The 18,253-nt window shown below is 43.7% G+C and overlaps 1 long non-coding RNA gene across 2 annotated transcripts in view; it reads right to left on the bottom strand.

Moving 5' to 3' along the window:
* Window positions 1-18,253, bottom strand: part of LOC131482830 (uncharacterized) — a 185,171-nt gene that overhangs the window by 135,322 nt on the left and 31,596 nt on the right. The window lies entirely within an intron of this gene.

Genomic DNA, 18,253 nt, shown 5'->3' on the forward strand with positions numbered 1-18,253 from the left:
TACATGGCCACCAGCAGCCAGGTCTGGGCTGGAACAAAACCAGGATTCAGGAACTCTATTCACATCCCAGAACTCAATTTCAGAGGCTCAGTTACTGGACCATCTTCTGCCACCTTCGTGGTCTCATCAGCGACAAGCTAGATCAGAACCAAAGCAGCTGGGACTCAAACTGGCGCTCTGATACTGGACCCTGTGGGTCGCAAGTGGTAGTTTAACCTACTGCATCACAAAATTGGTCCCTCTTACATCATTTAGAAATTTATTAAGAACTCTGGGGTCTAGAAATCAGGTAATGAGGGCTTTGAGTATACAATACTGCCTACTGTGTGTTTTGTGCAACCAATGATAAAGTGTCTTGATTATGAACCAAGATTTGAAAATTCTCTGTGCTATAAAAATGTCCATTTTAAATCATTCAATCCGCTAAAGAGAGGCTCAGCATGGCAGGGAAGGTAGAGGGAAGAATCATTCTGGGTTTCTGTGGCTTAGGTCTCACCTCTTTGGACCATCTCCAACAGGAAGCCGAATTCAGCTTCTTGAGTGGGTAGGCATGTTTAAATCACAGGGAGACTTAGAATGTTTTTCTTTACAATATTTATGTATTTGAAAGTTAAAGTGAGAGAGAAAGAAGCACAAACAGAGAATTGCCATTTGCTACTCATTTCCCAAATGGTTGCAAAGCCTGGGGCTGGGTCAGGCGGCTGCAGCCTAGGTCTTCCACATGGGCCGCAGGGGCCACCTCCTGCTGGTCCGCCAGTGCATCAGCAGGGAACTGGATCAGAAACAGAGCAGCCAGGCCGTGAACCAGTGCTCTGATATGGAAACAAGTGAGCAAGCAGTAGTTTAACCCACTGCAGCATAGTGCCAGTCACATGATTTAGAATTAAGGAAAGACTTAAGAAAACAAAATCAATACATTAATATATTTTTGCTAATATTTGAGATTTTTAGATGTTTATAATGCTAGCATTTAGCTATAAATGAAAGCTTTAATTTCAAATTTAAGGGGTGTGTATTCAGTATTCACTGTAGACAACAATTCTGGACTGAATGAGAAGATTTAAGATAGATTTAGATGATTTATGTTGTTTACATATTGTTTATATTTTGATACATTATTCACATTGGCCATTAACAGTGTGTATTATTCATATATGTAAATATTTGTAAATATTAATATGGTTCCTACTTATTTTAGCCACATAAGAATTACTTATGCGCTCAAGGAGCATCTGCTCTCAGAGTACTGGTTTGGGTCCTCGCTCCTACACGTCCCATCCATCTTCCTTCTAATGTACCTAACAAGGTGACAGAAGGTGGCCTAAATACTTGAGTCCCTGCCACCCACGTGGAAGACCAGGACAGAGTTCTGGGCTCCTGGCTTTGATCACTGACCATATGTAAGGACTGAAATCAACAGGGGCAGGCTGGGTGGGGGTGGGGAGATCTCTTTCACCCAGCCTTTGAAAACACACATCTTTTAAAAACATGAAAAAAAAAAAAACCCTGCAAACAATGTTTCCTGTGACTAGGAACCACCCTTGAGGATACTAAAAATCAGGCAGCAGCTTGCGGACCTTCTGCAGACGCTATCAGAACCGCCAAATCTCCAGCTCATCTTTCAGAGAAATCCTCCGGTTGACAACTGCTGCACCCAGGAACAGCCAGACAATCAGCGTCTTGTTTTTCTATACCTGCCCACAGCAAATGATCTCGGGACAACGCCGGGTGCCGAGATTTATTCTCCCGTCTTTCATGTGGGAACAGCACTTGTGCTGTCTGGGCTGCAAGGGACCCAGGCTCCCTCCAAAGACATTCTTGTTGGCAAGGGCATACTGTTAGGAGTGTAAAAGCAAATTTCTGTGCCCTTTTAGGGCTTTCAGAAAAGCTTTATTGGAAGTACAGATTCAACTGCATGTACATTTTGTCCTGCACGCTTTCCTCCCCGCCCTCCCTTTCCCTGCTGTAATGTGCACGTGTGGAGAGAAGCAGCTGCCTTAGCGCCTGCAGACAAAAAGCCTATGAAGTGCAGCTGGCAGTCAGAAGGGGTCTGAAGTGTGATGTCTTCCTGGTGAGGATGCAGGGCCTTCAGCCGTTCTGCTGTGTGAGAGGCACACACTCTGTGTCATTGAATCACTCCGGGTTGCTTCCTGAGGCTTCGCCCAGACCCGACTGGAAGGAGCTCAACTTTGTACAAGAGGAACGACATCAGACAAAACTCCCAAAGAACAGAACCTGGAGTTCCAAAATAATAGAAAGGGAAGAATTTTATTTAAGTAGTATTTATAGAGTGCCCTTTAAGTGCCTATTATAAAAGCTAGACAAGAGAAGAGATGAAAGAAAATGTGACATCTATAAAACAGGAATGGAACATTATGAAGAGATGAGAAAAATTTTTGGAAAAGGATAAAAGACCTTGGGAATAAATTTAAGATTTTGATAGCAAAATGAAAATGAGAAGATGGTTGAAAGCAAATGTTAAAAAATTGAAAATACACATTTCTTCCTTAAAAAGACCAAAAAAAGGATTTGATGTAATAAATTAACAAGTTTCCTCTCTAACAAGAAACCACAAGATTTCAGAGCATTAGAGACCAATTTCTAAACCCTTCTCAAAAGAAAGAAAATAGGAAGATTAAAAATCAGGCTGGTATGGGAAGATCTTTCTTAGACCAATGTTGGATGTTAGAAGACAAAGGAAAGAACCACTTGAAATTTTTGAAGAGAAAAAGTGCAACCTAGAATTCTAGCAGCATTATAGAATTATTTAAGTATAAAGTAGGAATAAAGTATTGAGAACATACAAGGCATCCTTTCATGTGAAAGATATTGTTAGCTGCACAGCAGCAAGTTAAGGAAGTAAACCAAGAGAGGGGGAAATGTGGGGCCCTGGAGATGGTTTCCAACAGAGAAGAGCAGAGGAAAACTCTGGCTGAACCTGGAGCAGCAACAACCAGCCAACCCCAGCAAGACTGGAGAGAAATGAAAGCTCCAAAGGAGAGACTGAACGGCAGTCAAGTGGAGCTGTTTGCTCACAGCTTACCTGATATGATGGAGAGTTCCAGAAGAAAGCACATATAGGCACATGGTGAATTAGATGCAACGAGTAGGAAAATCTATAGGTACCTAAAACCAAGTGAATGAGTCACTCAAGTGGCCATTAATTTCAGGAAAATTAAAACTATATAAGAAAAATATATATATAATCGTCTCTTTTCCACTGCAAAGAACACTATTTAAAAACTACAATGCTGTAAAAAAAAAATGGTTTGTATTGAACAACAACTAGTACATGAAAATGTTCAGGAATATGAGAACAGGGAGGGGAGTCTTGATGGTATTGAAACAAAAATTTTTGCATTATTTTAACAAGAACTGAATAGATTTCAAAGTTGGTGATATGAAACATATTTAGAAATATGTAGGTTAACATCAGAAGAAAATAGTTCAAAGAGGCACACCACTTGCAGCAGGTGTGGAGACTAGGAGTGTCGGAGAGAAGGGGGTGCATTCTTTAAACCTTTTTTTTCTTAGTAAAAATTTGTATTTACTTAAAAAGAAAGAGAGAGAGGCAGGCAGAGACAGAGATTCCATGTGTTGGTTCCGGTTCACTCCCCAAACTCCTGCAACAGTTGAGATGGGTCAGGACAAAGCCAGGGACCAGAAACCCCTTCTGTATCTTTCATGGAGGTGTCAGGTTTCCCAATTTTTGAGCTGAACCCCAGGATCTGCATTGGTGGGGAAGTTGAAGAAGGGAGTGCAGCAGGATTCAGGCCCTGGCATCTTGGTATGAGAGCCATGCAGTCCGAAAGGCAGTTTAACCACTAGGTTAGACACCCACCCGTCTAAATCTTCAACACTGCTTTATTGCTGGCACCTTGTAGCAAACGCCCTCTGTGCCTCACTTCTGCGAGTCTTTGCTTCCTTTGTGTGGTTAGAACTTGAGCAGTGGTAACCAGTTCTACACAAGCTTTAACCAGCTTCCCGCAGGTGCAGCCTGTCAGGATCTTGCCTCCGGCATGAGCCATGTGCTTCTTACTTCCTGCCCTTGGGCTACTTTGTGAAGTCCCAGGCTAGAGCCACAGTAGGAATCTGCTCATTTCACCAGTACATGTAAGTCCTGAAAGTGCATGGATGTGGGCACTTTCTAAGGCAAACCTTTGACCAATGGGGGTCTTGAGCTGATGGATAATTCAAGACAGGGTTCACAGCTGACTTCAGGACAGAGCGACCTCCACCTGTAGCTGTGATGGCCCAGCCATAATGTCCCTTGCATTAGTTGCTTCTCTGCCTTACTCTCCTGACCCCTGGATCATGTTCCCAAGGAGGCTTTGGTCTCAGGCTGTAAAATCCAAGGTAAGACTGAAATTTTAAAAATGTTTAAACAAAATCAGAAAGAAAATGAATTAACCTATTTTGAAAAAAATAAGCAGAGGTTGATACTACAGCAAGGAAGTACCAGGTGCAATGGTGGAATTTTTTTTTAAATACTTGGGGAGGAAAACTGATGGTTTATAATGTACAATTATAGGCAGCTACAGCAAAACTGGACGTTGAAGGGACAAGAAAATAACAAGCAGGTAATTTTTATTTTCAAGTTCCCTTCTCAGTGACAGGCGAAGGAAGGAAAACATAAAAATCAAAATTCATAGGAGAAAAATCTCTAGGGTTTTTTAGAAATACAAGGAGATGCTGATACAATCTCTTTTGTTCTTTGGTATATTAAGAAGTTAAACATAAGCAACGCAGAAAGGATCTGACAATAACTACGTGAAATGGGAAGAGGCCCAGGAAATTGTTCTAGATGTACCACCACTGCTTTTTTCTTTAATAAAGTTTGGGAAATTGAGGGGAAAAAAGCTCTAGATGATTTTTCCACCCTCAACACAGATTTAAAAATTATCATCTGCTTGACCACAAAGAAAACTTAAATACCTTCTTCCCATAAGAGCTTTTACAGGCAATACTTTTAGACCACATCCCTCACAAATTGCCTTTGTCCCTCTATTTCCCCACTCTGGGGGAGGAATTCATTAAGCCTTGGTATAGTAAAGGGAGGGAGAGCCAGCAGGGGGGAAAAGGGAACCAGTATCATCAAGCACCTACTGTTGTTCTGGAAGCTTCCATGTGCCATTACATATAATTCCAAGCCCAGTCCTGTGTAGGGGAACTACCGTTCCATTTTGCATCTGGATGATTGGATCCCTGGAACGAAGGGCTGCATCCTCTGCTCTCGGATGCAAGCTGGTCCCCCATTTCTCTCCTTTGTGATGGTGGTAAAATGGGGGCTGTCACAGTGACCCACTTCCCAGCAGGGCCGAGAGATACACCGATGAATCACAAAGGCTAATAAAATATTTACTGTGCTTACAGCACACTTTGGGAGTGCAAGGGCTTACTTAATAAAAATAATGACAGTACAAGATAAACGCTGCTCAGTGCCTACCACCACTCTCAAGAAAAGTAAACAACATGCCAGGGTAATTTCAAGCTCTATTAGATGTTTGCAACAAATATCACTGTTATCCAAGGGAAGAAAAAAAAACATGCAGGAAATCTTGACTGAAGGCTATTCCCAGCCGTGCACCACAATGTGGTTTGATTGAATTGAGCAGCGACCTCTTGTGCAAGTGTCTACCTCTCTGGGCTTTTTCAGGATTTAATAAGGTAGAAATGAGTTGGCTTCATGCAACCTTGGACTCAAGCTCTGGGGCCTTGCTTGCTTGGTCAAGAGACCCTCATCTTTCTAGAAATCCCAAGTCCAGATGGCTCTGGGTTTCCCAGGCTCATGAAGATGACATTTCCTGTTTGCAAGTGTAGGGGGTGTTTGGGATCTTCCCAAAGAAATACAGAAAGTGCAAAGTAGTCTACCCCATTTAAGTTACAGAGGAGAGCCAGTGTATTATCAGGAAGACAGAATCCATGCCAAGGGTTTGGTGCAGCTGACTAGAGAGGTAGTACAAAATCTGACACAGGACAGAGATCAGCAAAGGCTGGGATGGATGGAGGAATAACATGCATGTAATACCAATGGGGCTCAGAAGATAAAAACTAGGTCTGTGAAGGTTCCACCTCTGCCTGAGTCAGGGACAGAGATAGAAAAAGAGAAACATGGTTTCTCCCCTCTTTCTTTCCACCCTGTGACCTCTTATTCATGTCTTTAATTCACCCAACCCAAGCAGAAATCCATAGACAAAAACAACTAGAAAGTGTTTTTGTTTCTGTTTTTGTTTTGGTGTGTATGGGGGGGGTGGCATCTCTGACATGGAGTGGAGCACAGGTGGGCTCTGAGGGTCACAAGCTAATGCCCAGCATGGAACAGGGGCACAAAAACATGGGGCTGAGTGAAGTTGGCTCAGATGGGTGATGTAATGCTAGACTCTCCAAGAACAGTAGGGGGATACTTTCCAAGAACAATGTGGGGGGCGGTGGAAGGGAACTAACTGTCTTAATGTCACAGGCTGGATACACACTGGGACAAGGACAGGGAGAGTATAGGCTCTGGCCTCTAACTCCAAGTCTAGCCAATGGTCCATCACTGAGTGATGTTGGTGCTGACTGTATTTACTCCTAGTGAGAACAAGCCTCACGGTCAAGGGATATGATTCTTAAAACTTAATGCAGGGTATGAAAATCCCAGTGCTGCGAACCCAAGGGAATAGGCATTTGAACCTTCTTTGGACTTGTGTTTCAGCCTTTCACTGCTTCAGTGAAAACCCTGTGCGATGGTCGACCTCATCTTTAATGGTGACCCAGAATGTGGTGCCTTGTACAAGTGGGATTCCAGTTTCAAAGACACTTCATTTTCACCACAAACAGGGCAAAATATTTAAGACGTCAGAGTATGCCAATCAGTTGGGTGACCCCAGAAAGCAATGTGGAGAATTCCAGACAAACCTGCCTTTAAATTTCCTCCCCAAGAATGGTGTTTGAAATTGTAAACTGTCTTAGATTTCAAGCAAGCAGAGTTCAGTTCATGGGGTGTTAATTTAAGGGTTCACTTGGGGCTTTGACTAAGGTCATTCCTGTGACAGGGTGATAATGTTGGAAACTGCAAATTGGGCAGCGAAAATGAATTCCCTTCTACTCACTGCTTGTCCACAGCACTGGCTTGTGCTGCAGTGATACTATATGCCAGTGGCATTCAGCAAGTGGCAATCTGAACTCCACCGGCAGCCAGAACTCCACCAGCAACCAGGTAGGAAGGCAAGTTCACTGGGGACAAAGGAGCTGAGCCCAGACAAAGAACTGCCTGTCCTGCTGGTTTGTTTGATTTAACCAGGAGCAAAGACAGAGCAGCAGATCCCAAATAGGTGGTACGGAAATAGGGTGGATTTCACAGCCCAAACCCCCACTGCAGCTGAACTGGGCACCATCTTGTGTAGGGAGGCAATGGCTTGTGGGACAGGACTGTGCATACACTAAGCTGGGAGCAAATTCATTTCGGACTCAGTGAATTGCAATGACATAGCAACGTTCAGGTTTCACCCAAAATAGGTCCAGACCTGGAACTTGCTGGAGGGAGTGGCACAATTGGCTGCAAGCAAAGAGTTGTGTACCAATTGCAATAAGTAAAATCAAACTATAGACCTGTGGGTGACACAGCTTAGAAACCTGCCCCAAGGAGAAGGCTCTGCTAACCAGTAGTAAAATGACCAAGAACAAAAGAAGCGACAAACGCACAATGAATATTACTGAAGACTCCCCTGCAAAGGAGCAAAACCCTTTGCCAACCTTATAGTTAACTGAGGAAAACATTGAGAAAATGGGGGATACAGAATTCAAAACACTTGTTATAAAGTTTCTTATCAGCAATCAGAAACACATAAAGCAGGCATTGAAGAATTTAAGAATATAACACAAGAAATCAAATGAAAGCTGATATATCAGAAATGAAGAATACAGTGGAACAAACTAAAAGTACAGTGGAGTGTCTCCAAAATAGAACAAAGGAGGCAGGAGAAAGAATCTCAGAATTGGAAGATATTTCCTGTCACCAGGGGGAAGCAAACAAAAAAGCTGGAAGCAGAGCTAAAAAAAAAAAGCATTCAAGAATTGAAAGACATGATTAAAAGACCAAATATAAGAGTTATGAGAATTCCAGAGGGTGCAGAGAGAGAAGCTGGGTTTAAAAAGGTAGTTAATGAAATAATAAATGAAAACTTCCCTAATCTGGAGAAAGAATTGGGAAACAAGATCCAGGAGGGGCACAGAACTCCCAACAGGGTTGACCAAAAGTAATCTTCACTACGACACATGATTATTAAGCTCTCTTCAATTGAACATAAGAAAAAGATCCTTAAATGTGTTCATAAAAAAATCAACTGACACACAGAGGAATGCCAATTAAATTCACAGCTGATCTCACACAGGAAACTCTATAGTTGAGAAGAGAATGAAGTGACATACACCAGATTCTAAAAGCAAAAAAATTGTTCACCCAGAATAATGTACCTAGCAAAGCTTTCCTCTGTCTTTGAAAATGAAATAAAATTCTTCCACAATAAAAAAAAAGTTAAAAGAATACACCTCTTCCAAACCTGCCCTACAGTGAAATTGTTGGATGTGTCTTGACAATGGAATGCTGGATTCTCTGCCATTGTTTATGCCCTCAATGATGGACTTATGACTGTCTATGAGGAACTACGCTGTTGTAATAATATGGGAGAACTCAGTGGGCAGAGGGGATTAGTGAAGGGGTTGGGGAAATCCCAGGGCCTATGGAGCTGCATAATAAAATCATAATAATATGATAATAATAGTAATAATAATAATAAAGAAACGAAAAAAAAGAAGAGAAAAAATAGTGGCTTCATCTGATGCACCAAAATGCTGGTCCCTCTCATGGACTTTTTGATGATCCCTTGTGTTCATGTATTTCAAAATTTTATTTGAAAATAAACAACTTTTCATTTCATTTGCCTGTGAACTTCTGAGTGTCCTTGCAGATAAGCAGGCCAGGAATGAATTAAAAAGTGTGGTCTTACAACAGTCTGCTTAAGCTGTTCTTCCTGCTGGCCAGATTTTCTTCCTTTATCTCAAACCCTAGTGAGAGCTAGGCTTTGAAAGCGTGCATTACAGGTAGGAATTCTGCCTTCAGTGCTTTCTGTCTGAACCATGGCCAAATGCTTAGGAACCGCGAGCTTCAGATTTCTCTTGGAGAAAGGGAGAGGAAAAAGACTTATCTTAAAAAGTTGACCTGGAGGGTGTGCATGTGGCACCGTGATTCAGATGGTGCTTGGAGTGGTTAGTCTCAGCTCAGAGTGCCTAGGTTCTAGTTCTAACTCTACTCAGAACTCTAGCTTCCTGTTAAGATGTACCCTGGGTGGTAGGAGGTGACACTTCAGTAGTTGGGGCCCTGATACCCACGTGGAAGACCTAGATTGTATCTGTTCCTGTCTTTGGTCTTAGCCCAGCCCCAACCATTACAGGACTTTGGGGTGTGAACCACTGGACGGGAGCTCTAACTCTGCCTCTCTGTTTTTCTTCCTCCAGAAATGTCTGTGTCTTTCAAAAAGATAATTTTTCAAAATTTAAGCTGATCTGAATATTAAACTAGATAAGATATATAAAGGTTTTAACTAAGTAATGGTACCTAACACATGCTAAGCAAAAACAATATCACTTGGTCTCCTGATCTTACTTAATTGTATTTCACAAATACTGAAAGCAAGGCATCCATTCATACATACATCCATGAACTGAACAAACATATACATAGCACTGAATTGGGCCCAGAGTATGTAGTGATAAAAAACTTAATGAATCTTTTCCTCATAGAGTCTGGTGGGAGAGGCACTCCCAGAGCTACACACAAAGAAATATTTAATTATATGTGCTTTAGGAAGAAAAAATACATGTCCCATACGAGGATAAAACAGAAGTTGATAGGTTGCATACGGAAGAGGTCAGGGATCAGGTGTCAGATGGCATGTGCAGGAGGTAGGTCAGGGTTAGTTGGTGTGTTGCACATAGAAGCGGTGAAGGATCAGGTATTGGAGGCTGTATGTGGAGCAGGTCGGGAGAAGCATCTCTAATGAGGATCTGTTTAAGTTGGAAAGAAGAAATTATTCAGAGGTAGCCCAGAAGAACCAGATGAGTGGAGGCAGGTGGCAGAGAACCGTGGAGTACAAGATGAAGTTGTATGAAGGTCCCAAGGCATGGAGAGAGCTTAGTGGGCTCTAGAAATTGAAAGGTTGGTGGGGTGGCTGGACGGTTTCACAGGAGCTAAAGTGAGATCCTGTGGGAAATACAGTTGCCCACTCAGAGTGAGAGATACTTCCAGTGTCCTCGAGTGATGTGGAATGGTTAGGACAGATCACACACGGCCTTCAGTACCACATGTTGTAGAGATGATTGGCTCCTATCCCAAATCAGGCAAGCTGCTTCTGAGAAGTAGCTTTCTAGCCTGGCGTAGCAGCTAAAGTCCTCACCTTGCACATACCGGGGATCCCATAGGGGCACCGGTTCGTAACCCAGCCGCCCTGTTTCCCATCCAGTTCCATGCTTGTGGCCTGGGAAAGTAGTCGAGGACAGCCCAAAGCCTTGGGACCCTGTACCTGCATTGGAGACCTGAAAGAGGCTCCTGGCTTCAGATTCGCTCAGCTCAGGCTGTTGGTGGCTGCTTGGGGAGTAAATCATCAGATGAAAGATTTTCCTCTCTGTATCTCCTCCTCTCTATATATCGGATGTTCCAATAAAAATAAATCTTAAAAAAAAAAAAAGACAAAATAGCTTTCCAATCAGGAGCCAAATTCCCATCCTTCTTGTTTTTGTTTGTTTGTTTTTTTAATGTAGCTGCTATGTAGTAACTGAAAGAATACATATTGTTTTAAGGCCAAGATTTGTAAGAAACAGGTTTCTATTCTCATGAGCTCTTTCCCACTTATCCAGCCCAAAGACGGTTAAGTTGAAGGATCCAGGGGGCTTTGGTTCCTTCCTAAGCTCAGGTTTGGACCCCCTTGCTGATTATGCCCACTCACCCCCAACAGTCATATTACCAGGAAATAGTATCCCACTGTGCTTCAGCCTCTATATATTTTTGTTCTGTTTGTTACAGCAGCTAACATTACTCTCACTATAACATTATATTAAGTTGTCCTGATGTTCTCAAAATGTTCAGTTCTATTTTACTCTGAGTGTAATGAGAAGTCACTGAACGAGTTTAAGCCAGGAAATGACATGACCCGATTTCCTATGGACTGTTATGCTGACTAAACAAACTGGTGGAAGATTGGGAGGTTCAGAATTCTAAATCAGACAAGAGATGCAACTGACTATGAATGAATACGAGAGACGTTCTGGTGTGGGAGATCACTAGGACTCAGTGGTGATCAACAAGGGAGGGAGACAGACAGAGTGTTAACTCTCAGGATCTCACTTGAGCACCCACGTAACAAGACAGAGAATTCTGGGGAGAGCCTGGAGCGGACAGGTGCACTGAGGATGAAGAATGAGTGGTGGAGAAAAAAGGAGACTTCAGTGGAATATCAGCTCCTGTCTCCACCAGTCTCTGCTGTAGAGTTCATCTTCATGGAATCCTGCAGTGATCCAAGCTACCAGATGGGTCTGGAGTCCGGGCCTGGTTAGCCCAGGGCAACTCGTTGCATTAAGTAGCCATTCTTTTGTTTATTTATTCATTCAACCAGAACCTGGGATGAGGATTGGGAGGTTGGTGCAGTCTTGCTCTTGAAAACCCTTATAGTCCTAATAGTTGCAACCTTTAATTGCTCAGACAACCCTGTCATGTTGGAATCTTTAGCCAGGATATATGGCCAAGAGTACTAGACAATGAATGCAAATATTGGCTCTGGTACGGAGGAAAAGAGGAAGAGAGGCCAGTGTTGTGATGTAGGTGGTAAAGCTGCTGCCTGTAACATTAGACATCCCATATCGGAGCCAGTTCATGTTGTGGATGCTCAATTTGTGATCTAACTACCTGCTAATGTGTTGGGAAAGCAGTGAAAGGTGACTCGAGTATTTGGCCCCTGTTATCCATGTGGGAGACCCAGATGGCTCCTAGCTCTTGGCTTCTGCCTGGCTCAGCTCTAGCCATCGCAGTCATCTTGGAAGTGAACAACCAGATCAAAGTGTGCTCTCCCTCTCATCTTTAAAAAAGAAGAGAAGAAAAATTTAAGGGACAAGGGTGGAGAGGAAACAGGAAGAAAAAGGACAGTGAAGAATTATTTCACTTAAAAATTTGCAAACTGGGATCTTTGTTTTTTCCTTCCCTCTGTAAACATCTACCTTTCCAATAAAAATAAAATAAATCTCTTTAAAAGTTTTGCAAACTGGGATATTTAAACCAACATGGGAGGGGGCCACTGAACCTGGGGTCCTATGGTGCTCTTCTCCTCCCTCTACCAGGATATTACAAATGGAAGTCTTAACGGCTCACAGCCCATTCTCGCTCCAGTGCATTCTCCCACAGTGCCTCCCTGGCTGTGCTCAAAGAACAACGGCTGGAGGTGGTGAGCCAGGAGAGGCTGCAGTGATGAAGGGTGGAGTCCCACCCTTTCACCGGGACAGGTGCTGTGGCCTCTCTGGCCATCTATATCCACACTGGGTGGGTCCCAGCAACTGCAACTGGTTCAGTCAGGTTGCAGCAGGCAGCCAGAGGGTGTCTGTAGGCTGTGTCTCCTGGAGCCCTGAGGGCTAAATGTTCTTTCCAATTCAGAGAGGAGAGTGTTGGGCTAGAAATGAGGACATGCTGAGAGGGTCAGCATGTGGTCAGGTGAACACATTGCTGAGGGCTTGTACAGGTCCAGTTAGAAACAAGGCCATTTCCTCAGCGTCAAGAATGCTTAGGAAGATAGCCCTTTGAGTGTGAGTATGTGGTGGGATGTTGACAAGGCTGGGCACATGTGTGTATGCTCACAATCTACACACACTGACGTTCAGAGCATGTCCTTTGCTATGGGGAGGTTGCAGAAGGTAGGACAGAAGCAGGGAGGTGTTGGGAATGGGGAGCAGACTTACAGGGCAGCTGGGACAGTTGGCTGGGAAAGCATGTGTTTCTTCCCTCACTGGCTCTCTCTGCAATGCTGGGACTTTGAGCTGTATTCCCAAGATGCAGCTCTTCCCCTCCCTGTTCTTACTTGCACTCCAGGGGATTTGCTGACAACCTGATGCTGCTTCTAGCTCTTGGCAAGATACTCAGCTCCCTGGAAGCACTTGCTACAAAGGACTTAGAGCCAGAGCAGCCCAGGTGCTAACAGCAGACACTCAGATTCCCTCTGTTAAACCCCAGCGTGTCAATGTACATAAATGTGCACCTGCACACCAGGAGAGCTCAGCAGATGTATTCAGGTACCCCCGTGTTCAGTTTGGGAATTGTGGCCTCTATCTCAGCTTGTAATGAGAATGGATTCTTTGAGAATTATGTTTGGCTAATGCTGAAATGCCTCCCATGTAGCAGACAATGCAGAAATGCTCTCATCCTTCTCAGTATTGTTCCCATTTCACAGACGAGGACACACAGGGGTCCCATGAGGTCAAACACCTTGCCCGAGGTCAGACACCTTGCTCAAGTTCACAGAGCTGGGAAACAGTACAGACAAGATTTGAATCCAGGCTGTGGGCTGCAGAGACCCTGCCCGATTGCATCAGGTAGTTAACAGACTGCCTCTGGCCCGATAGGCTCTGGGAGGCAGATAAGCTCTTCCTCGTTTGTCCTCATCACTTCTGCTGGAAACACACAAGAACAGAACAGGAAGGCTGTGATGCGTTTGCTGCTGGGACTGGGAAGGCTTGCCAAGGCAAGCTGCTCCATTCTCTCGCATCTGCCCCCATTGATGGGATTCAGTACACAGCCACCTTGCCCTCCCCACCTTACTCTCATGATGGTTTTCCCTTCTAAATCCCTTCTAAACAATCCCTCTGACAGGCTGAGGCCTAGTTCACATTATGGGCATCCATCATTTCTATACAGGGCCAGCAGGAAATGTGCCCACAGTGCTGAACAGTAAATAATTTGGAACCAGGCACAGGCCCCGTTTTTTCTGGGCTGGGCACCAAAGCAGGCCATGGATGCTTGTTACTTCCATAGCAGAAATCCCCACAGTTTCAACAGTGATTTATCCAGTGATCTCTCTGCCAGTTTCACTGTGTTGCTTCAAACCGTCCTCTTGTTGCAGAGGCAACATCGGTAAAAACCCACTGGTGAGGCACAACAGCACATTAATACAGTTCCTGGGTTGCAGGCAGCTGCTTCCTTTCATGGGGAAGAAACATTCTGTGCTGCTTGGGTTCCCTCCAGAAACTGTCCTGACACCTAATGAAAATCAGAAAAGTAGCTTCACTTTTCCATTTCACTGGTAGACTTGGAGAGGAAGGGGAATCGATGATGAGCTATCACAACATATTCATGATGGTCTCTCGACTCAGAAAAAACTCCCTGACGAAAGGAGCGAGGAGGGTGAAATGACTGAGTTCCTACCAGGTGCCACAGGTTCATCCAAAAGTCTCAGTATCTTGTGAAGTATCTGAGGAGACTTGCCCAAGGTGGCATGGTTAGAGGGTCACAGGATTCGAACCTGAACCAAGGTCTGTGGGACCACAGAGTTCATGCCGTTCCCATCACTTGGTACTGTCACAGGTCTTTGCTTTACTGAGCAACCTGCAAAGAATGATTTTCTGGACTGCTACAATAGATGCCCTCTAACCTTTAAATACACCACGAGCATATAAATGAAATACTTCTATTTCGGACACTTAACATCTGCTCACACATTTATGTAATAAATAGTATGGCAGTAAATAGTATGGCATTTTTGAAATATCATGTTTTTAAAAAGCTATCCTGCCTGACCTAACTTGACAGAAATAAACCACATCAAGTAAAGGAGAAGAAAGACAAATATTAACACACTTCCACAATCTGTGTTTCAGAATTTTCTTTCTGACCAAAGCCCACAAGCTGCATAGTTCAACAGAGAGACAGAGTTAACTATTAACATGGAGGTGAAAAGTCAACAGTGAACACATTCTTTGTACTACCCTACCTGCTCTCCAGCAAATATTAACATACATGAGCAAGGACACTTTCCCGTAACTATACAAGTATGTTGTATATACTCACAGTTGCAAAACATTGGCCAATGCTATTTCCCTCTTACAGAGACCCAAACCCAGAAAAGTGACTTTTTGAAGTTCATCTGGCTCGTTAGATGTGGGATCCCAGAGAAGACGGTCTTGGTGTCCCTACCATCATATGAGGATTTGGAGAGAGAATTGCAATACATGGTACGACAACTCTGATTTATAAAACCATGATGAGCTCACCATGAGCTTTGATCTAACATTATATCCAAAACAAAGCCAAGTCCTCAGAGGCCTGCTCTGTGCTTTTGTTTCTGAGTAGTACGGTTTGGAGGTCAGTGGGTGGATAGCTGTTGATGCCGTTACTTTCCAGGCTTGAGTTTGCAACACAGCTTTTTAGAGGCAGCATAGTATATGCCAGAGATGAAATAGGATTGGCATCAGACTGAGCTGAGTCTACAACCTAACTCTTCCAGTTGACTGGCAGGGCAGTTTAGTGACAAGGTGTGTTCCTTCCCTTCTGGGCCTCAGCTCTCCTTTAGTGAAATGGCAGCCATGATTTTAACCTCTCCTACTTACAGTAGATTCAATATCTTATTCGTTCCCTAGCTTCATGTCTACCCAGAACCTCAGAACTTGAGCTTATGAGGAAAGAGCATCTTTGCAAACACAGTGGGTTGATGGTCCTGATGAGATCTCACTAGATTAAGGTAGATCCTAAATCCAGTGACCAATGTACTTACAAGAAGAAGGGAGGACACAGAGAAGATCCCATCAAGACAGACCCCAAATTGGACTTAGGTTCCACACCCTACAAGATTACAAAACCCCCAGAAGCTGGAAGAAGTGAAGAAGGGTCCTCCCCCAAAAACCTTCAGCAAAAAAAAAGAGACAACCTTGCTAACATCTGGATTTTGAACTTCTCCAGAACAGAGCAAGAATGTGTTCTGGTGTTTCAAGCCACCACATTTGTGACTACTTGTTACGGTAGTTCCAGAAAACGAATGTACCATGTAAAGAGCTCAGCAGGTTGTTCACCACATAAGTCGCTGATGAACACCTCCAATAATTATAACATATACTTCCTAATGCTCAACCAGCAGTTAGGGCCTGAAATCAGAACACCCCGAAATCTACATGGCTAAGGCTACAATCACTGGCTTTACTGAAGGGCTGGGCTGCACAGCATGGCAACAGCACAAGTTTCATGTCATATGTGAAAGTCTGAAAGAAGCCTTTCTAGGGTGTGCATTTGGTGTGGCAGTTAAGGCACCACGTGGGATGTCTACATCCCATTTGTGGTACCTGGTTCAAGTCCAAGCTGCTCCCATCCGAACAAGCTTCCTGCTAATGGGCAATACTGGGAGGCAGCAGAGCATAGTTTGAGTACCTGCACATGAGAAATCTGGATGGAGTTTCTGGTTGCTGGCTTTAGTCTGGCCCAGCCCTGGTTATAGCAGGCATTTTTGAGGGAGTAAACCAATGAATGAAAGATTCTCTCTCTCCTTCAAATAAGATGAAGTCAAGTAAAATAATTAAAGTCTATCTAAACTTGGACAGTGATTACCAGAGTCTGAGAAGGGTGGGAAGAGGGACGTTTGATAACCAATAACAGAACAGAAGAAATAGGTTTTAGTGTTCCACAGCACAGTAGGCTGACTGTAGTTCACAATCCAGTATTCTGCACTGTATGTAGAAATGGAAGAAAAGAGCTCTCAGACTGCAAACAAAGCCAACAGATACAGAAATGGAAGTGCTAATTGCTTAATTTGATCAATTCATGCTATAAATGCTTCTCAAAATATTGCATTGTATCCCATAAAATAAGTGTTACATGTTAATCAAAAACTTAACAACAACAAAAAAAACTAAAAAAGTCCATCTCAGAGTTAAGGGTCCTTCCATATGAGTGTGATCCAGGCTCCTGCTGAATGTCTGCAGATGAGTTCAGTGGTTTGGCCAAGTCACATTAAAGGCAGACACTTTGCTGGTTCAAACTCCACACTTCCACAGATCTGAGTTCTATCAGGTTTAATCTCAATCTTCTTGGGGCTAATGGCTTCCCTATTTCTTGGAGTCCATGTTCTACCTTAGTATTGTTCCAGTACATCCTCAACATGTATTAGTTAATGGCTCCTATTGCTATTAGTTAATGCTCCTATTATTTTCCCATAGCCATGCCCTTTGGGTCACATACAATGTGAACAGTATGGGCAGTTGTCCATAGTCAGGCAAGGCATGTGCCTGCAGGGAGAACTGGTAAATAAGCTAGGCAATGCATTGCCTGAGTGTCTATAATGAAGTGGAGAAGGTGGGGTTGTCTTAGCAACTGGCATAAAATTTCAGATAACACATTGGTTGTACATTGGTAATGAGGTGGGCAATGTAGAATTAGCTTAGTAACTGGCACAAAACTCCTCTTGAGAACTGACTACCTAAAAACATATTTTAATGCATTTCTAAAATTATAAACCTTCATAAGAACATATGGTAAAGTTTCCCAAGCTCCTGATATCCCCAGGCACTGAAAAAATTATAAATATTGATAAAAGGTGACTGGGATGAGGGAGAGAAGATATCAGTGTTGTGTCTGAATTCTGTGGACATAAGAGCTCCTTCTTGAAAGCTCCCCTCCCTCAACTGTGAGCAAAATTCACCAAGTTTACACATGCTGCATGTGATCCTTGGTTGAGTTTCTCATTGGGATTAATGTGCTGTAAAGCACTCATGGATAGAGCCAACAGGGTAGCAGAACTCAGACAACATAACTTCCCGTGCCTTGTGCCTCGGTAGAAGTGCGTGAGTTGGTCTGACTTCTGTGGCTATTGACTTGGACTGGGGAGGGATAGGGATGAAGACCATCCCAAAGCCATCGCCCCTATCTAGGGCGATGTCAGCTGAGACCTTTTTTTTTCATAATGATTACATGGTTGATCATGGTGGGAAGGATCAAGGGTTAGGAAAAGTGGGTGAAAACATTGTTTTTTAAATTTGCTATTTGTGGGCCCAGCGGCGTGGCCTAGCGGCTTAAGTCCTCGCCTTGAAAGCCCTGGGATCCCATATGGGCACGGGTTCTAATCCCGGCAGCTCCACTTCCCATCCAGCTCCCTGCTTGTGGCCTGGGAAAGCAGGAGAGGAAGGCCCAAAGCATTGGGACCCTGCACCCATGTGGGAGACCTGGAACAGGTTCCTGGTTCCCAGCATTGGATTGGCG

Source organism: Ochotona princeps, chromosome 21 (assembly GCF_030435755.1).
Source record: "Ochotona princeps isolate mOchPri1 chromosome 21, mOchPri1.hap1, whole genome shotgun sequence".
NCBI classification, from domain to species: Eukaryota; Metazoa; Chordata; class Mammalia; order Lagomorpha; family Ochotonidae; genus Ochotona; species Ochotona princeps.